The sequence below is a fragment of the Lytechinus variegatus genome, chromosome 6 (genome assembly GCF_018143015.1).
Source record: "Lytechinus variegatus isolate NC3 chromosome 6, Lvar_3.0, whole genome shotgun sequence".
NCBI lineage: Eukaryota > Metazoa > Echinodermata > Echinoidea > Temnopleuroida > Toxopneustidae > Lytechinus > Lytechinus variegatus.
Genome location: NC_054745.1, coordinates 5,756,231 through 5,776,909, shown reverse-complemented (window position 1 = coordinate 5,776,909; position 20,679 = coordinate 5,756,231). Strand labels below are relative to the sequence as shown.

At 35.8% G+C, this 20,679-nt stretch overlaps 1 protein-coding gene across 1 annotated transcript in view; it reads right to left on the bottom strand.

Annotated features, from left to right (window-relative positions):
• The window catches only part of LOC121416910 (b(0,+)-type amino acid transporter 1-like), a 32,830-nt gene extending 32,578 nt beyond the window's left edge, over nt 1-252 (bottom strand). Inside the window, exon 1 of the mRNA XM_041610437.1 lies at nt 70-252. The gene's annotated coding sequence lies outside the window, so the exon portion shown is untranslated. The remainder of the gene's footprint in view (nt 1-69) is intronic.
• Nucleotides 253-20,679: the final 20,427 nt, after the last annotated feature.

Sequence of the window (20,679 nt, the reverse complement as noted above, 5' to 3'; positions counted from 1 at the left end):
AACATTGCTTATTCTTTATATTAGAACCGTATATTTACAAAAAATACATTTCTAATTTTCTTGACTCACCTCTTGTTATCCCATAAATATCAGATCAGAAATGAAAAAGGTGTGGTTGTGTCCCCAAAAACGGATGAAACGATGAAATACCGTCAATGAAATGCTGACTCGAACTATTACACTTGTGTTTGTAAACAGAGAGCGCAACGTGGTTGTGAAGATGCCGGGTCGTAGTAAAACTGCAACTTGCCAAATATGGGATGCTGACGAAGGCCGAATGAAGCCGGCGAGTTGTGACTGGTTCAAACCGGTTCCATTGACGAAGGCGGGAGTGGGAATTTAGTCTACATCAGGAGACACTTACCTCGTAACTCCTACAACATCATTCATATTTATGGATATTAATTCATGAAACTGAACCCAATTACTAATCATCTCCTTATAATTTCATTCATTGTTATAATTATTAACCTGATAACATGCCGAATGGTATCAAAAGCCCAAAGATAACGATCATAATGCCTCCGGAAGAACGAATAGGGTATAGGTGACAAAGACTAGCTATGCATAGTAAATTGCAAAAGTTCGCAGACGGCGATCCAGTGAAATGGGATTGGCATTCTTGGCGGCAGCTTTATGATCTCGATGGTATGTCTGTGCTCCAGATATGGAATTTATATTACAGGTATGATTGATCATTTAAATCATATTCGTAAGACGATGATGGATTGAGGCTTATGTATTACATGAATTACTCTTTTAATGAAAAAAAAAACTAAAAATAAGTTGAAGCCAACACTATCTTGGCTTGCCGACGCTGCAATATACACCGGGAATATACATTTCGTTGACAGTATGAGAGCGTATAATGCGTCGGGTTTTATTGATTTCTGTATGTACACCCTTTCCCCTTCGCGTGCAGACGATTACGTAATAGCTTGTTGAGTGTTTTGACTGACATTTTGAATAGGTCCTGGAGGAATTTCTGTATAGGCAACGAGACTATAAAAGGATCGAGGTATTATGATTTAAAAATAGATATTCGCAGTAAGGCCAAGCAGGGACACGTCCCTGGGCCAAGAACCAATTGAACGGTTATAAGGGGCTTACTTTTTTTTAAGCCGAAAGGGGTTTATTTTTCGAATCACTCGCATACATGTATGTCGGTGGCTATCTATTATTTATTGTTCCAGATTGGCGCATAAAGTACTGTTTGGGTTTAAAAGGAAACAAATAGTTATTCCATATATCCTTGGAAAAATAAGTTTCCGGTAATACAGTATATTCAAACAGCAGAGAGGCATTTTATTAGACGTCGATCTGCCTTCACAAAAAACAAAAACAATTGAAGAAAAAAATATTTTCGACCATGAAGCGTGCGGTATTTCACAAAAGAATTGTCCAGACTGTGAAAACAAAATTCGAAAGGCGGATTGTTGGAAAAGTATGCTACCCCCCCCCCCCCCCCCCTCCCTTCCGACAAGATGTGGATCCAATCATCTATCCTTCGATATTTGTCATCCTTTCTGGAGCATTCAGTGTCCCACAGTGTGGTACACTGTGTTAAATCACATTCACACAGCTGCATTCGAGCATTAACAATGTGAACGGTAACACTAGTGTCGAGGTGTCCACCGTGCGAAGATATATTCACACTTAAAATAAATTGAGCATTTTAACAGTGTGAATCACCCTTCACATAGTCGACCATGTGAACACACACTGTCAAAACTGCGGTGTTAAAACTGACACTAATTGTAGTTAATAGAGGACCACACCCCGAGGTGCTAAAATTACACCCTAGAGATTAAACATAACACAAAGAGTGTAAATGTAACAACAAAAGGTGTTGTAATAACACCTGTAGGTGTAAAACTAACACCACAAATATAACACCGGTGAACTGTTGTGGTCCTCTATGTACACCGGTTAACACCACATGTTTTGCTGTGCATCATGTGACACCACATGTGTTCTTTTCAGCAGGGTCTTTCAAAGGGTATTCCAGCCTGAAGATAATATGATTTGAACAACAAAAAAATTCTCGGAATGTAAAGTTATGCTTAAGTTGATATAATCTTATGTTGTTTTTTGTGACGTCATAATTATGCAAGCAACTTCCTCAATAATCGTGTAGTAATGACAAATGTAATGTCAGAAATATCAGAAATATTACAAATATGATTTTATTGTACCTTCAGACAGGCAAATAATGTCACTCCCACTCCTTTGCAAAATGATTTATTTAATCCCCCTTACAGGGGAAGTTCAACCTGAAGAAAAGTTTGTTGTAAAATTAGCCATGAAAATACATAAAATATTGGTGAAGGTTTGAGGAAAATCAATTACAGATTAACAACGTTATTAGAATATTAAATTTTGCGACGTCATAAACGAGCAGCTGCCCTAATATTAGGGTGATGGCAGATTTCACAAAATGAAATACGGGACAATCGACAAAAAAGATCAACAAAGAAGGCTACACAGTGTTACACATGTGAAAAATTATAAAGAATTGGGAGGGTGAACGAAAGAATGAAGGAGAGAAAGAAAAGATGAAAGAAAAGAGATGAATTGAGAAAAAAGAAAAAAATTGAGGGGAAAATTAAGGAAAAGATTAACAAAGAATAAAAGAAAAATAAAATAAAGGGATGAAAGAAAGAATAAAAGAGAAAAAGAGAGAAAAAAGTTTCCATCATTCTTCGAATTGAATACAGAAAGAGAGAAAAGAAAGGAATTGAAGAAGAATACATGTGTGTAAGACAAAATAAAGGAGAGAAAGAAAAAGAGTAAGAAAAGGGAGGAGGAAAGAAATTAAAGAATGAAGGAAAGAAAAATGTTTCCTTCATTCTTTGAAAGAAAGAAAAAAAAGAAACAAACAAACTAAGAAGAAAAACAATCGAAGGAGGGAATGAAGGAATTAAGGGAGGGAGTGAGAGAAAGAATAATGCCAAAAATTAGAAGGAAAAATAAAGAATAAAAGAAAGGAGGAAAGAGAGGGAGAAAGAATGAAGTGAGGAGGGAATGAAAACATAATGGAAGACGATAAAGAATTAAAAGAAAAGGAGAGGAAGGGAGGGGAAGAACAAAGTTTAAAGAAAGAAAGAAAGAACGAAGGAAATGAAATAAGGGGAAATTTGATAAAGAAGACGGGTAAGAAAAAGGAGAAAAGAAAGAAAAATTAACAGAGAGAGAGAGAGAGAAAGGATCAGGAAAGACAAGTAGGAAATAAAGATAGATGGAACAAAAATGGGCAAGCAGAAAGGATAGAAGGATGAAGAAAGGATAGAAAAGAAAGAGGAAAAAAGTTCAAACTTCAAGAAAACAAAAAAAATCCAATCATCTAACAATTTATCATTATGATATTTGGTGTTTTTTATATAAATTTTTTTTTATTTAAAAAAAAGTTTTAGAAATTAATATTATTTCAAAGTGATTTTTTTTTACATGGTATCCACTAGTGCCCCCCCCCCGGGACTCGGAGGAAAAAGTTTTTTATAACTAGATCTAGTTGTTTCAGCTTTCGTTTTGAGTCTTCTTGTGTATGATGCCGCGATGTTTTATCTAATTCTTAAGTAAAAAAAAATCACTTTGAAATAATATTAATTTCTAAAACTTTTTTTTTTTACTTAAGAATTAGATGAAACATCGCGGCATCATACACAAGAAGACTCAAAACGAAAGCTGAAACAACTAGATCTAGTTATAAAAACTTTTTCCTCCGAGTCCCGGGGGGGGGGCACTAGTGGATACCATGCGCGACCCCAAAAAACACGTAAAAAGGATGTCTTTTTCAAGATAATGCACGTTACGTACGTAACGTGATAAGGATGTCAAAAAACAAAAATAATGAAGAAATGGTATCTATTTGGTAGGAAAGCTACGTGTTTAGGGTCAAATTTTCGGGGATGATAAAACAAAATTACAATGTTGTATAAAGGATCTCATTTTTGCCCCAACACTACGGTGTTTAGAGCTGTGGAAGGTGGGGCAATACGAAAGCAAACGATGTGTAAAGGTAAAACCGACGACCGACAATTCTTGTTAAGGGGTGCATTTCAGAATATGGACCCCATGGTCGCGCATGGTATCCACTCGTCAATGGAAGTGCCCCCCCCCCCCCGGGGGGCTCCGATTACATCTCCAAATCAGTAATCTGAGAACCCATGATATAATTACACAAATTTCCCCCCGATTTTTGTAATTATTTTGGCATGTTTGATGGAGAGAATCTGCTCCGATCCTACTTGCCCTGCTAGTAGTCTGCCATACAATGGCAGGAGGCCAGTTCGTTTGCGATGTATTGGGTTAGCAAGAAAATCACCGCAGAACTTTCAAAAGTTTATTTATCGATTTTATCGTTGTCGCTGCTTCGTCATCTGTTATTTTGATGAAAATTCGTTTTTAACATTTTGCTCAATATTCTGAAATACGGGACAAATAGGCGTCCCAGGAAGGCTGGGTTTGTCGGGACGCCGGGACAAAGAAGCAAAATACGGGACAATCCCGTGAAATACGGGACGTCTTATCACCCTGCCCAATATGTATATTGACAGATTGCGGGGTCCTTTAAAAACAAACATTTAACTGTTTCATGTAATGGTATCATGTTTGCTTGTTTATAATTATCCAGAGGAGGACACTCGCAGAAAGCCTGAAAATCATCAAACACGAAGAATCCAGCGGCAACCGGTTTATACATGTAGTAAATAAACGAAACTGCCGGTATTAAACACCAGTGGGATTTGCCTCGAACCTTTGCTATTATTATTTTTATTACTTTGTTCCAAATAAACCTTTGCAAGGATGACATTCCCTTCAAGACTAGACCATACATGCCCCATGCACCTATTGATGAGCATGTAAAAGATCGATTACTTTTGATCACACCGTTAGATTTTTTGCACACTAGTGATTTAGTTGTCATTGAAAGAATGTGAATAAATAAATAAATAAATAGATAAATAAATAAAAACCTAGACTGCAAATTCATAGTACCTGAAACGACACAAGGACTATTCCATGTATTCACCACCCAAAATTGATTAGTGCATTACGTTAATTTAAGATAAGGACGCAAACCACACGTCTTTGCATCTGTAATGTAACCTCACTGTGTCTATGCTTGCCGGTGGGCATTATATCATGTTGCAGTTTAAACAGCTCTTTAGTATTTCATTAAATATTAGTGCCGAAAATATCCGAATACCGGGTTAGTGATTACTGCATATTGTATACCCGTATATTGATCTATAAAGGGCTACTCGAGGCTGAAAGTAGATAAAGAAAAAAATGATGCCCAAAAATAAAAAAAGAAGAATATTTATCTAAATCTAACAAGGGAAGATTAAAATTTTGCATGATTTCGATGTAGGCATTCTATGCATGTGTTTAGGAATATACAATGAGCAAGCCCGATTCTCTCTTTGTAATTCTATTATATATTAAATCATATTTTGGGGGCAATTTTCCTCCACCAAGAATGGGTTGGGGATAAAATGCCAACTGATTCGATACCGCGGTTTTGCTGCAGATTATTGTGTTACAAGGGAGACGTATCATACACCCGTGTGTGACAAGATTTCATGTAATAACATAAGAAAATGGAAAGTGGGGACATGCCTTATCCTACATAATTTCATGGCCGCATGCTTATAACCGTTTCCGCAAAAAATATTACGAAAATTTCAAGAATTACTTTAATATTTCTTATCAGATGTTCATGTTCAAAGAAATGTTCAGTGTTTGCTGAGTTAATTCTCAGCTATATATATGTATATATATATAATATAAATGAGGTGAATGAAAAAGGAATAGATTGGGGAGGGGCTTCGTGGGCTCTTGCCCCCTCAAAAAATAATGATAAATAAAAAACAAAATCATGTTCGAGAAAGGGTTAAATGTTAAACCATTTTTTTAATATTATGTCAAAATCTATCACAAAATTTCATTTTTGTAATAAAAATATCGACATTTTTTGCTCGTTTTTTTCTTTTATATTTAAAGCGATGCGCCATTATTATTTCATGTTCGTTTTATTTGCTTGGAATCTAGATTTGTTGTATTTCTTTCCATCGTGGTAAGTGTGTTTATACGGATTGAATTATTAGGGTGGCCACAGAAAATGCGGAAATCGGGTATTTGACCATGATTGGACCAACTTCTTTGACATGCTTTGAAACTTAGAGCAGCTCTTTAAAGTAGTGCAGTGCCCCGCCCTCTCCGAATATCATAAATGTCTTGGCATGGGCAATCCAGGACGAAGGCGGCAAAAGCGTGCTCTAAAACATGTCAAAATTAACATGTCGCGCTATTCACCCCTTTATGATCACCATAATCCTATTATTACATCTTTTGCACAATCAGAATTGCTATTCAGCTTCTCTATTGTGATTAGTTATCTCTCTAGACAGTACAAGGCTCCCGGATTGGTAAGACGTGCGGTTTCCAAAGTGAGGGCAGAATACTGGTCCATAGAATAGGGAACACATGAGTATTACAGACCCCCATTCACTCACGTGTTATATCATAGCTCATCAAAAAATCATTAAAAATCAATCCCTCGATAGATTTTGCTTTAATTCACTGACATAAGTCACAATTAAGAGTACATCAAGACTTGATATGTTAATCAGGTCCTTGTCCAGCTCAATCAAAAATTAAATGGCCTGAAATAAGACTAACCATAATTTCGGCCAGTTTTAAGAGTAGGATAGGATAGGTATAGGTATAGGAATAGGTATTATAAACAGAAAATTAATGTCTCGGCGCAAATATTCACTACTGAATGACACGCGCCGTATAAGCTAAAACAACAACAACAACAACAGTTTATTGCCACAAAAACCAAAACTGCATTGTGGGTATTATAATTAAAATGAAATACAAAAATGCAGTCTAGCCTCCCCAAACGCTTTAATTATTAAAGAGTATGAACATAGCATTATCTTTATCGTTTTTTATTTGATATACAAACATTTGATCTATTTTTAATGAATGATTTTAATCAACAAAGTCATGTGATCTTTACTTACGCCTGTCCGGCATGCATTGCGCGCAGATGAATTACTCTCGTGTGCCCAATAAGGCCCATTCTACTGACATCTGCCCTCTATTGTCATGTGTGTGTGTGGGAGGGGGAGGGGTGTCCGTGGGTGTTTTTGTTTTACAATCGTTAGTGTCTTTCTAGCTAATGAATTTATTTAAAAAGAGCTATGAGTGCTTCAGATTTTTTATTCTTTATGTTTCGCTTAAAAATAGAAATTTGTAAAGCTTAGGCCTATAATTATGTCATATTAGGCATTTGGGAGCTTCTCAAACACTGACGCCATAAATAATAAATCTCAAAAAGGGTAACTTATCCATTATTTGATGGATTCTCAACAAACCTTTACCACTATTTTCGTTCTACTTCTGTTTTCATTTAAACCACATTTTGCCAGAATGATCACATCCCCATAGCAATTCAATTCTGACAGATTTTTTTTTTTCGTATTTGTCTCACGCCCTTTTCCACTTAAATGCCGAATTGAAACACTTTCAGTTTCCAAAATTATTTGTTTTGGTATCGGGGATAACCATGATAATTCGTGCTCGAGTAGAATCAGCAAAGCATGTAAAAAAAATGGTGGTTTGGTTGTAACGGAATCCAATGAATGCTCAGAGTCCTGAGCAGGGCCATAACAAGATTACTTTCAAATATGTTTTTTTTTCTTCCAATATTGAATTTTGTTCATGCTATTGTTTATTTAAATTGAATCAATCTATTTTGTACTTAATTGTATCATTTTGAAGAATGAAAATAAATTTGAATTTGAATTTGAATTTGAACAATGGTCAGTGGCTGGGGGGGGGGGGCAAGAGCTAAACATTTCCCGGTCATATCATGGAACAGGAAATGGCATCATGAGGCAAATAATTTGAGGGGCGATATGATGTAAAGGGCAAAATATAAAATGCGAGCGAGCAAAAGCTTTGACATTTTTATTACAAAAATCCAATTTTGTGATAGATTTTGACATAATGTCATAAAAGGATAATATCATATTTCATCCTTCTCTCTTTTTTGTACGCCACGGTGAATATGATTTTTGTAATGATTGGGCGCATCATGGCGAAGCCCTATATGCTCGAGGGAGCCCAGTATGGCACGTGTGGCAAGAAGTAGCTTAATACAAGTCCCGAGCAAGCGAAGCGAGCAAGATGAAAAACTAATCACCTTTTTATTAGAATCTTACATGAAGATAGATTTTGACGTGATATTCAGAAAAATATAATAAACTTTTCCTTTGCTTTTCTTTCTTTCCTCCTTTTTGTGTCAGCGTTTGTAGAAACGTTGGGAGCCCTGGTCCAAACTCCTCTATACAACAGTGCTATGTGGTGTGGTCTGAGGCGGAGCCCTGGAACCTCTTGATATTAAAGCCATTTTAAACATTACTGATGGCCACTAATTTTAATCAAAATGCGTGTATATTCATATAGCTTTCATACAACACTTAAATTTAATGCAGTTGTGTACTGTAATCATCCCCATATTTTGAGGATGTACACCATAGCAAAGGTGGAAAAATTTCTAAAAAGCAAAGAGCAAAGCGAGCCAGAAAGAAAATTGGCCTTTGAAATGAGATTCTAATTATGTGGTAGATTTTGCATCATAGCAAATATCATTTGTCATATTTTGGGTTCATTCATCTCATTTTGCTGCCTCCTTTATTTTCTTTTATTTTATTTTGTGGGGACCCCCCCCCCCCCCGGTACGCCATGAGTCAACGCAGTTGAATGCAGGAAGTGTCCATAAAGGGGCCGTTATAGAGCCCTTTTACAGATTACAGCAAGCCCACCTGCCCCCCCCCCCCGCCTATTACGCCACTGGTCCTGAGTAAAACTACAAACAAATGACCAAATAACAAGAAGAAATGTGACTTGTTTTGTTAGGAAATTTTCTGGACTCTGGTCTACTGGGTTTACATCAATTGTGTTTATAGTCGACAGAATGATACCGGGTTTGCTTAATTTCAGCAATCACGTGCCAAAGTTAATCAATAAAATGGGCAATTTGTCATTTGGGCATTGAAATAGAGGATGCTATCCTCACTGTCGGTTTGTGTGTAAAACCACATTTAACTGGTATTGATTTTTTTGCTGGTATTGATTTTTAATCTCAAACCAAAATGTAAATATTAAAATTACAATAAACATTTGTGCATGCTTCTGAACGTGACTGGATTTTTCTTTCACAGCTAAAATGTTCTCTTCTGTAATTGAATTATAATCAGTACGAATGACCCTCCCCCCCCCCCCCCCCCTCTCTCCAACCTGGAATATTTGGTCATCTTGTCATGTAGGCCTTCCACAAAATGGCGAAAGAAAAAAAACATGTAGGAATGGTTTAAGAGCAAATTTATTCACAATCATGGTTTATTCGAATGATAAACACATCCGCACCTCGAATAACATAATTTTACAAACCAAGAATTCCCTGCAATACTTTGAATCAATGTAATCTCTAAGTAAACATTTCCCCCAATTCAGAGGATAGAGTATCCTCGTTTAATCGAATCCTAAACACCGAGACTATACGCTCATCGAACGTGAATGTCTCTCTTGACGACAGTAGAAGGCACTGTGACGTCATAGCTACCTAAGATAACACCGCGAACCCTCCCAGTGGCGCCTCGATTTAGACATCGTTCAAGTTCGACAAACTTTCCCTTGTAAGCTGTGGGTGTTGTGATTGTGGACATCATGGCGTAAACTCAGCATTACTTGGTCACGGATTATTATCACCTTGTCTGAGATGGGCCTCTCAGGCGAGAGGATAAGTGCAATCTGACGTCAATTATCTAATTAATATTGGTTGAAGCGTTTTATACCATCAACGTGATAGATAACTACCATGTTATACGTACAAGGAAGAGATGAATATGATGTGATATTCATGGGAACAAAATATAAACAATAACACGCTTTATTGTAGACTAATGTGTAGGCCATGCTAACTGATCAGGTATTTGCTTTTATTTCTTGCAAAATGTTGTAGATTCAAAGTCATACTTACATTATTTTGTATTTATCAATTTCCACAAAAAATCTTTCCAAATAATCATGTATGACTTTTTCATTTCAGTATGATATGGGTAATACCTAAGTGTATATACAAAACTGATAAATGAATATTAAAATGTAAGACGCAATTCGATGTAAAAAAGAATATACATGTATGTAATGGACTGTGGAAATAGTAAACGTTGGTAAAGGAATCCCTGAAAAGAATTACTTGCACATAGCATGATGCAAGATGTGGTTTTATTTATTCAATATTATTTGTTTGGATATTGAACATAATATACATGTACCTAACATGCCTAACGAATTTTCATGGTGATAATGAAACTAAACGATAATCATCGCAATATATAATGCCAATAACAATGGCGACACTAGGCCAAATTTATACGATTTTCAAATGATTATTGCCAAGTGATGATATTGTCATTATCATTGTTTTTTGCGGGTACTATGCCATCTGTGCTCCTGAATTTAATCGTTGTTTATTTGATCGGGGTGTTTCTGTTGTTTTGTTTTTATTAAAAGCCGTGCGTGCTGGATCAGAGGAAATCTTAAGGTATTAAACGGTATATTATGAAAGTTGTTTAAGATCATCATTATTTTATTTATAAATAATTTATAATGGTTATTGTAAAATAAAATGAAATAAATAATTGTTTTCAATGACCCCCCCCCCCCCCCCCCACACACACACACACACACAAAATCACGATCAAGAAAAATAGGAAGGGATATATGAGTTGAATTTTTGCTCATTCGCGTTCGGGGAAACCACTAGAGCAATTTTGCCAGTGACTGGCGCGAAATTAAGACTATCCGCCCTTTCCCACAGTAAAAAAAATCGTAATTTGAATGGTGATCCCAGTTTAAAGTAGGAATAATGACGATTGTTTAGCACGTGCGAAACCCCCGGGCAAAACCAAACTAGAACAAATAAGAATCACCAACGATGATGATTCAAAATTAACGAGTGAAAAGGCCCCACGACACTCAATTCGTGGACCCGTTTGTGGCACATAAATCCACTGGTTTAACAATATTGTCTTATCATTAGCACCACTTAACAATCATAAATGACATATGTAAAATGCATAATGAAATAGCAATGGAAAGGCGGTTACCGTTCTGTGTATACATGTCATGTACATGTATTTATAAAGAAAGCGTGCGAAAATATGTCACCAACGTGTTACGGAACTCTGCGGGAAACATACGCGCTCAATCTGGACTCCTTTGTGGGTGTGCGAGGGGAGTGCACAAGGCAGCTAAGATCTGTTTGGCTTTTTGCCAGTCTTTACTTCGTAGTCGGTCGTCCACGCATTATTTATCATCGCACTGACTTCCCCCGCACAAAAAATTATAAATGCAGGCAGTAGCCTCACGAATCGTTATACCACGATATGAATTGCAGGTCCATGGTACCTCGAATTCATATTTGAACAGTATTCCTTTTCGGATAATGTAGGAAGTTATAGCCGAAGTAACAAATGTTATTGGAATTGTGCTTTAAAAGAGCTGTGCCTATTAAATGGGCTGTGCGTTGAAAGAGTTGGATGGTAGACGTACATGTAGAAGACATAGTAGCAGTTGTGGTGGTAATAGTAGTGGTAGTGGTAGTAGTAGCAGCAGCAGCAGCAGTAGTAGTAGTAGTAGTGGTAGTGGTAGAAGTAGTAGTAGTAGCAACAGCATACAGCATGAGTAGTAGTAATATCAAGTAGGCCCAGCAGGCAGCATCAGAAGTATGCTTGTTATCGTTATCGCTCTTGTTTTTTTTTTTTTTGGGGGGGGGGGGGTATCATATACATAACTCCCATCCATTCATTCATTACAATAATATTAATAATACTGTATTCAGCATCAGTCAATATATGTTTTCTGTAATGCAAATTTTCAATGCAAAAAATTAGTCCAATGATGAGTGTATTTTCTGAATGTTAATATGGTTTCGGGCCGATAAAGCATTAAATAGAGCGATATTTTGAATATTTTCGTCAATCCTCCGTCTTCCTCGGCCTTTCTTAAAGAGGTACTCTAGGCTGAAACTAATATGATTGGAACATAAAGAGATCAGACAGACAAGACACTAAAATTATAATCAGAATAACACAAGGAATAAGGTAGTCATGAAATCTTAAATGTTGCATTAGTTTGATGAAATGTTATTCGCACGACTTGCATCATTAACCGATGATGTCATATCCCCACTTGTTCTTTTGAATTTCATTACATGAAATTATGCTCAGTCAAATTTTGTCCGCCAAGAACTAAAGAATTGGACTGAAAATGTATTTAATGGATGAAATAGTCATTACTGCTGTATTTTTTGTACGAGAGACATGTCATACACATATGTACACTGTTGGAATTTTTTTCCTTAAAATAAAAGAAGTTGTAATCTTACCAGGTTGCGTAATCTTACAGGAAATTGGTATTTGGTGTATGGAATCTTACAAATTTCCTTGAATAAAACAGCCTTTTCCCCTTTTTAAACAGACCTGTTCTGTTAAATTGCCAAAAAAATGCTGTTTTATGAGTTTACAGAAAGATTCTGTTTTTGCTTTCTGCAAAATCTTCTTTTTTCCCTGTAAAATCACAGTTTTTAACAGTGTACGAAAATGTGACATGTACTGACAAAAAACAATGAAAGTGGGGGAATTGACACGGCACACCCAAGAAATATCCATGGAGATAATAAATAACCGTTTTCACAGAATATTGCTAGAAAAATTGAAATTTAATAACTTCATTATTTGCTATCAGATTTTGATGGAAGGGTGAATTTGTGAATTACCCGATTAATATCTCTAGTTTTGCTGTACTGTTCATTGTAACTTATATCAGTGAATTATAAATCTATCGTGGGATTGACTTTTAATGAGCTACGATTTAACAAATGAGTGAATGTGGTCCGTAATCCTCGTGTATGCCCACGAGATCGTTTTCCACAACGAACGTAGATGGCGCTAACCTCACTCTGGTATTCATTCACATTGATCATGATGATATAGAAGGAAGAGAAAGTTGAAAATTGTCATATAATACCATTGGAATCCGATAACGTGTCATGAAATATCAAACTCATTTAAAGTGATTTGTCATTGAATAAAGAACCATATTAACAAATAAACCATCATTTTAAATATATTCTTTAAATCTGAGTTGTTCTTGTTAACTTGTCGAGTCAACAGCATTACCAAAAGAATATCAATCGAGTAAACTCACTATCAACATGATTAAAATAATATAGCTATGAAAATTAATCGTCGAATTTTTCTTTGTATAGGTATGACTTCAATGTTTTAGGTATATCAATTTACAGCAATCTTTTATTAATTAAAGGGGGGGCATAATAATACGCCAAGTTTGAACCTAAACGAACATGATACAACATATACAGTGCAAAAGAAAATGAATTTATTTCATTTTCGGACTAACGAACTTTTCGATTAACGAACCTTATTTCGCTTTCGGACCAACGAACCTTCGGATTAACGAACCTTCGGAATGACGAGCCTTATTTTGTTTTCATATTGAAGAACCATCGGAATAACGCCACAAATTAACGGACCTTTTTTTCCTTTTTCGGATTTAAGGAAAATTGAGGTATACGCAATTTCCTGATCTCGTAACTCGTGTCTGCATCTTTTAGAGTTTACCAGATGACATGATCATGGATCCAAGATCTTGTCATCTGATTATCTCCTCCACTGAGGATGTAGACATGACGAGATCAAAGATCTTGTCATCTGATCATCTCTCCCACGAGATGCAGATGATGAGATCCAAGATCTTGTCATCTCATCATCTCTCCCACAGGATGAAGACAAAAATGGAAGAGCGAACAATTTGAAAGTACACACTAAGAAATAAAGGTTTAAATTTGAACCCCCGATAGGTTGATGCAAAATCAGCACCCTATGGGTTCAAAAATTGAACCCCTGATTTGCGGGTTCAAAACTGCACCCCTAAATTTTAAATAGAACCCCTAGGGGTGCAGTTTTGAACCCGCAGGGTACAAAATGACCCCCAACCGCAGGGTTCAATTATTGAACCCCAAATCAGGGGTTCAATTTTTGAACCCATAGGGTGCTGATTTTGCATCAACCTTTCGGGGTTCAATTTTGAACCTTTATTTCTTAGTGTGTATATGTTTGTAAGTATCATATATCCTAATCCTTTTTTTTTCAAAAAGGATTAGATCACGTTTTATAAATTTTATTGTTTTCTGTCTCTAAACCTCTAAATTTTTAGTCACTCTGATGATACCAGAGACAATCTGAAATTTAAATGAAAACGTGAATAAAAGTGGCAAATAAAAATCTTTTTTTTTTAATCAAAAGAGATTGGATTCATTTCAATTTACTTGCAAAAGGGATTAGGTCCACAATGATAATTTTTTTAAACATAATATAGAAAAAATTGAAGACATGTACATTCCTTTTTTAACCAATTTTATGCTCACATGATAAGGTAGTACATCATGACAATTTAGTTTCTCACAAGAAATTTTGCAATAAGTGAGAATAAAAAAACACGTTTTTCCTCGCAATGGTCCAAAGTGGACCTAGCCCCTTTTGCGACTAAAGTCGTCATTTATTGTATTATGATGAAATAAAAAATAAAATGAATTGAATTGAATATCCATTTGTACCTGATTGCATTATGGACAATAAAAATATCCGAATCTAATAATAGTGAGTGATGATGATGACTGTGAAAATGATGATGATGATGGTGGTGAAGATGATGATGATGATGAAGATGATGATGATGATGGTGATGATGGTGATGATGATGAAGATGATGATGATGATAGTAGTGATGGTGATGATGGTGGTGATGATGGTGATGATGGTGATGATGATGGTGGTGATGATGGTGATGATGATGATGATGATGATGATGGTGATGATGGTGATGATGGTGATGATGGTGATGATGGTGATGATGATGGTGATGATGATGGTGATGATGATGGTGATGATGGTGATGATGATGGTGGTGGTGATGATGGTGATGATGGTGATGATGATGGTGATGGTGATGATGATGGTGATGATGGTGATGATGGCGATGATGAAGATGATGATGTTCATGATGATGATGGTCATGATGGTGATGGTAATGATGATGGTGATGATGATGATGGTGATGATGATGATGATGATGGTGATGATGATGGTGATGATGGTGATTACGGTGATGATGATGATGGTGATGATGGTCATGATGATGATGATGATGGTCATGATGATGATGGTAATGATGGTGATGGTGGTGATGATGGTGATGATGATGGTGATGATGGTGATGGGTGATGATTGTGATGATGGTGATGAAGATGATGGTGATGATGGTGATGATGATGATGATGATGATGGTGATGATGGTGATGATGGTAATTATGGTAATGATGGTGAGGATGATGGTGATGATGATGATGGTGATGATGGTGATGATGATGGTGATGATGGTGGTGGTGATGATGATGGTGATGATGGTGATGATGGCGATGATGAAGATGATGATGTTCATGATGATGATGGTCATGATGGTGATGGTAATGATGATGGTGATGATGGTGATTATGATGGTGATTATGGTGATGATGATGATGGTGATGATGGTCATGATGATGGTGATGATGGTCATGATGATGATGGTAATGATGGTGATGGTGGTGATGATGGTGATGATGATGGTGATGATGGTGATGGTGATGATTGTGATGATGGTGATGATGATGATGGTGATGATGGTGATAATGATGATGATGATGATGATGGTGATGATGATGATGATGGTGATGATGATGATTGTGATGATGCTGATGATGATGGTGATGATGATGATGATAGTGGTGGTATAGATCGTTGTGATGCATTACCAAAAAAAAAAGAAAATAAAATATATTCAGGTCTTATAAAATGCAAAGAAAATCATGATAGAAAGAGATGTACGTTTTTCCCCGCTATGATCGGTGGTGCAATATCACTGAAGACTAAAAGTCATCCTAATATCACAAGATTGTGTTTAATTCATTCATTGGGCAAGCCCCAAAACGCGTTGCTGACAAACTTATTCAAGAAATCTACTTCATTTTCACTTTGTAGTTACACTAATTTACAAAGAATATCAAATGTTAATCACAATCATTAAAAAAAAAATCAATAACATGTCGATAAGAAGTAGCAGCACCCGCTCAGATTTTTTTTCTTCTGATCATAAAGTTCTTCCCTGACGGAGACAACCAACTCTACCGCGTGTGTGTTTTACAAAATTACTCCCAGTTTAAGGGGAAAATGCGTCATGAATAGGGAAAAGTGGGGGTAATGACGAACGCCTTTCTGATCAGAGCGATAGCAAGAATTAAAGTGAGCCTTATTCCAAAACTGGAATATAACACCATATATTGACTCTATCAACGTCTTTATTCAACATCAAGCATTCTTTAGAATTTTTAGTACAAAACGCAAATTTTCGGGATTACCACGCACTTCCGGGCCACGGGGTAATCGCGAACGCCGTTCGTAGAAACATAAACAAGTACACATTAGTATCCCGTAATTAGTAACCATCTGGAATAAAATTATTGGAAATGGTTTTTTGACTGATTTGAGTAGGTATGGGTGTCAACATTTACCAAAAAAAGTTAGGAGGAATACGGGTTGGGGAAAGTGCTTTTTTCAAGGTCAAAGGTCAATGACCTTTTCATATATACTGTATAATGGTATCTCTGAGATGGAAAGGCGCAGGTTGGTGATAATGGTGTCAAAATGCACAAATTCTTACCACAATATCAAATAAAATGAAATTAAGTACACAGAATGCACATTAAACGAAAACTTTCAAGGTCAAAGCCTTTCAAAGGTCATTGACCTTTTTACATTCTATACCATATACGATATAATGGTATCTCTGAGATGAAAAGGCGCAGGTTGATGATCTTGGTGTCAAAATGCACAGATTCTTACAAGAAGATCAAATAAAATCAAATCAAGTACATTCAGTGCTCATTCACCAATGAAATTCAAGGTCAAAACCTTTCAAAGGTCAATGACCTTTTTTACATTATATACCATATACGGTATAATGGTATCTCTGAGATGAAAAGGCGCAGGTTAGTGATCTTGGTGTCAAAATGCAGTTTCTTTCAGGAAGATCAAATAAAATGAAAATAAGTACCCAGAGTGCATATCAATCCATAAAGTTCAAGATAAAAGGTCAATGACCTTTTTACATAGGTTATATATATCGTATAATGGTATCTCTGAGATCGCTGAAAACGCTGCATGTTGGTGATTTTGGTGTCAAAAAGCAATTTCTGCAAGAAGATAACAAGGCACAAAGTAATATTAAAGAATTATCCTTCACCTTTGATATCCAATGTCAAACGTCAAAAGTTAATAAATATTGATATATCCATTCATGATTCCCACCAAAAAAAAGAAATTAATCCATTATATTCACATTTTTTGTGAATAATAGAAAGAAAGATAGCTTTTTGTAATGAAAACTTGGATGTTTAATAATTTGACTTTGAAAAAAGGATAAATAACGGCCATGAAAAATATATTTAGGGGTTAGAGGTCAATGAATTATGTCCAAAACGACTGGAAATTTAAGTAAATAGGTAGATAACTTGATTGTGGCATGTAGGTATATAGTGATTCTAATGGGAAAAGAATCACCTGTGTGGAAAATTAACAGAAATTTAATAGCTGATTCCTGGACCAATGATGATGTCAAAATACAAGTTCGAGGTGAAATTTAAATCAAATAGCACTCTTTAATATATACTGTAGTAATGCATTGTCAAAGGTGTAAAAAAAAATCATGTATGATATAATTTGAAATGGTAAAGGTGTCTAAATTAGCAGCATTTAGATATGCATTTTATAAATCTAAATCAAGTTACTAATTTCTTTGTTGCAATATTTCACTAACCTCAAATGCTACTATCAATAATATAACTTAAGCTGTAAATGGAAAAGAAAGGCATCATCCAAGAACATTTTCATATAGCCAGGGACAATGATGAAGAATTGAAATTAGGCAATCATTAGAGCTGCAGCTTTTGTCATAGTAAATGCAGTTAAGTGTCTCAACTTCAGCAAAGAGTAATCAAACTCTTGGAAACCTTCTGACATTTTCAGGACTTTGATCTGGCCCATTCAATGAAAGCCTTATGTTCTGTCAAGGGATAACATACCAGGATCTATATTATTATTGATATGTTGCACAGCTTGATCCTCAAGAACTGGAAGTGGTGCTGTAGGAGTGTTGGTAAGTCAATGGATGTGTACTTGTAAGCTATTATCTCCTTTTGAATTTCATTACTATGCATGATAACAATCAGTTGTTCTGGACCAAATACATGATCCTTGTACAAACTGATACCTAGTAGAAATAGCATCATGGGTGACCTACGGCAGCTAGAGAGCAGATATGAAGTTTTGTCATGCAGCATTAGCATCTCAAGAGATTCTTGCAGCTAGCAATGAGAGGGAATTAATAATAATACGGGAATTCATCTTTGTTAAAGTTGAGATACATGCCATTTACTATGACAAAAACTGCAGCTCTAATGATGGCCTTCATTTCATGTTCATCTTCATCCCTCTGCTGTTTGGAATGCTCTCAGATGATGCTAGCTGTGACATGAGATTTAGACCTATCCTATCCATTTTCAGAAGCTTAAGCTAATGAGATGATTGGACTACCGCTGGAGAGAAAAAGACACGACAACCTTGATTTAGATATGATGCATCGAATTTCAAATTGCATAATCCATTTCATTGTTTTTGGAAATGCATTGCAGTATATGAAGAAGTGTTATTTGGTTTATATCACCTTTTTTAAATCTAATTTCCACTGATATTTTGGAAAGAGTTCATTGACCTCTGACCCCTAAATACATTCTCCATGACCTTACTTGAGACTGAAATTATGAAACCTCCATGTTTTCATTACAAATTAGCCATCTTTATTTACATTATCACAAATATGAACACAGAGGATAAATGTTTTGTTATTTTGTTATGTCATACAGATTATACAGACACACATATATATGTATGTATGTATGTATATATATATATGTATAATATTTCATCTGAACTTGGAATTCAAGGGTGAAACAATATTCTGTATACTGATTTTGGTCTTGTTTAATCTACTGGTACAAATCTTTGCATTTTGGCACCAAGATTACGAACCTGTGATGTTTTATTTCAGAGATACCATTATCATTATCTTATGTTAAAAAGGACATTGACCTTTGTCCTTGAATTTTAAAGGTGAATGTAAATTCTTGATGCTTAATTTTATTTTATTTAATCTTCCTGTAAGAATCTGTGTATTTTGACACCAAGAACACCAACCTCCGTCGTGTTATCTTAGAGATACCATTATATAATATGGTATATAATGTATAAAAGGTCATTGACCTTTGGCCTTAAATTTTATGGGTGAATGTGCATTCTAGGCACTTAATTTTATTTCATTTGGTCTTCTGGTCAGAATCTGTGCATTTTGACACCATGATCACCAACCTGTGCCTTTTCATCTTATAGATACCATTATACAGTATGGTAAATATAATGTAAAAAGGTTATTGACCTTTTAAAACCTTTGACCTTAAATTTCATTGGTGAATGTCAATGCTAAGTACTTGAATTCATTATATTTTATCTTTTTGTAAGAATCTGTACATTTTGACACCATGATCGCCAGCCTGTACCTTATCATCTCAGATATACCATTATGCAGTATGGTGTATAATGTAAAAAAGGTCATTGACCTTTGACCTTGAATTTTATCGGTGAACGTGCATTCTAGGTACTCAATTTTATTTTATTTGACCTTGAAAAAAAGCACTTTCCCCAACCCGTATTCCTCCTATTTTTTTTTGGTAAATGTTGACACCCATACCTACTCAAATCAGTCAAAAAACCATTTCCAATAATTTTATTCCAGATTGGCTACTATGGGGTCTAATTTAGGGATACTACATCTGTGATTTGGATTCTTTTCGATTATCCTTTAATCGGAAGAGACAAGTCAACGGATCCCTGCATGGGAAGTCAGGCAACATTCTGTGTTACGGCTATTATGCCGTGACGGCAGAATCTCACCTCGCCTACAGATATTAAGGTGTTCGGGGGAGTGTTTCATGAAAGGACTTGTCGGACGTTTTATCCGACAAGTCCCATTTTATCTGACAGTTACTATAGTAACAGTGCCTCCCAGCCAATCAGATTCAAGGAAAGATGTCAGACCTGACAACTTGTCGGATGAAAATGTTAATGAAACGCTCTCCTGGATTACCCCGCGTTTGGGGTTACCCCACTCTCCCCTACATAATGGCCTGAAAGAGTGTGCGTTCTCTCAATTTAGTTGATAAATTAAATTTTGTACGGTAAAAATGCCATTAAAACTATATCATAACACAGATCAGAAAGTAACTTTTTTATGACACACCGTGTTACAGCTTACTACTCTTTGCGCTGTTTCCGTAAACGGTGTTCTCTTATTTGGTTTTTCTTAAATGTTAGGAATTGCAACCAGGTGATGATGAAACGGATCTAGTGGTAATTATAATCTTAAAAC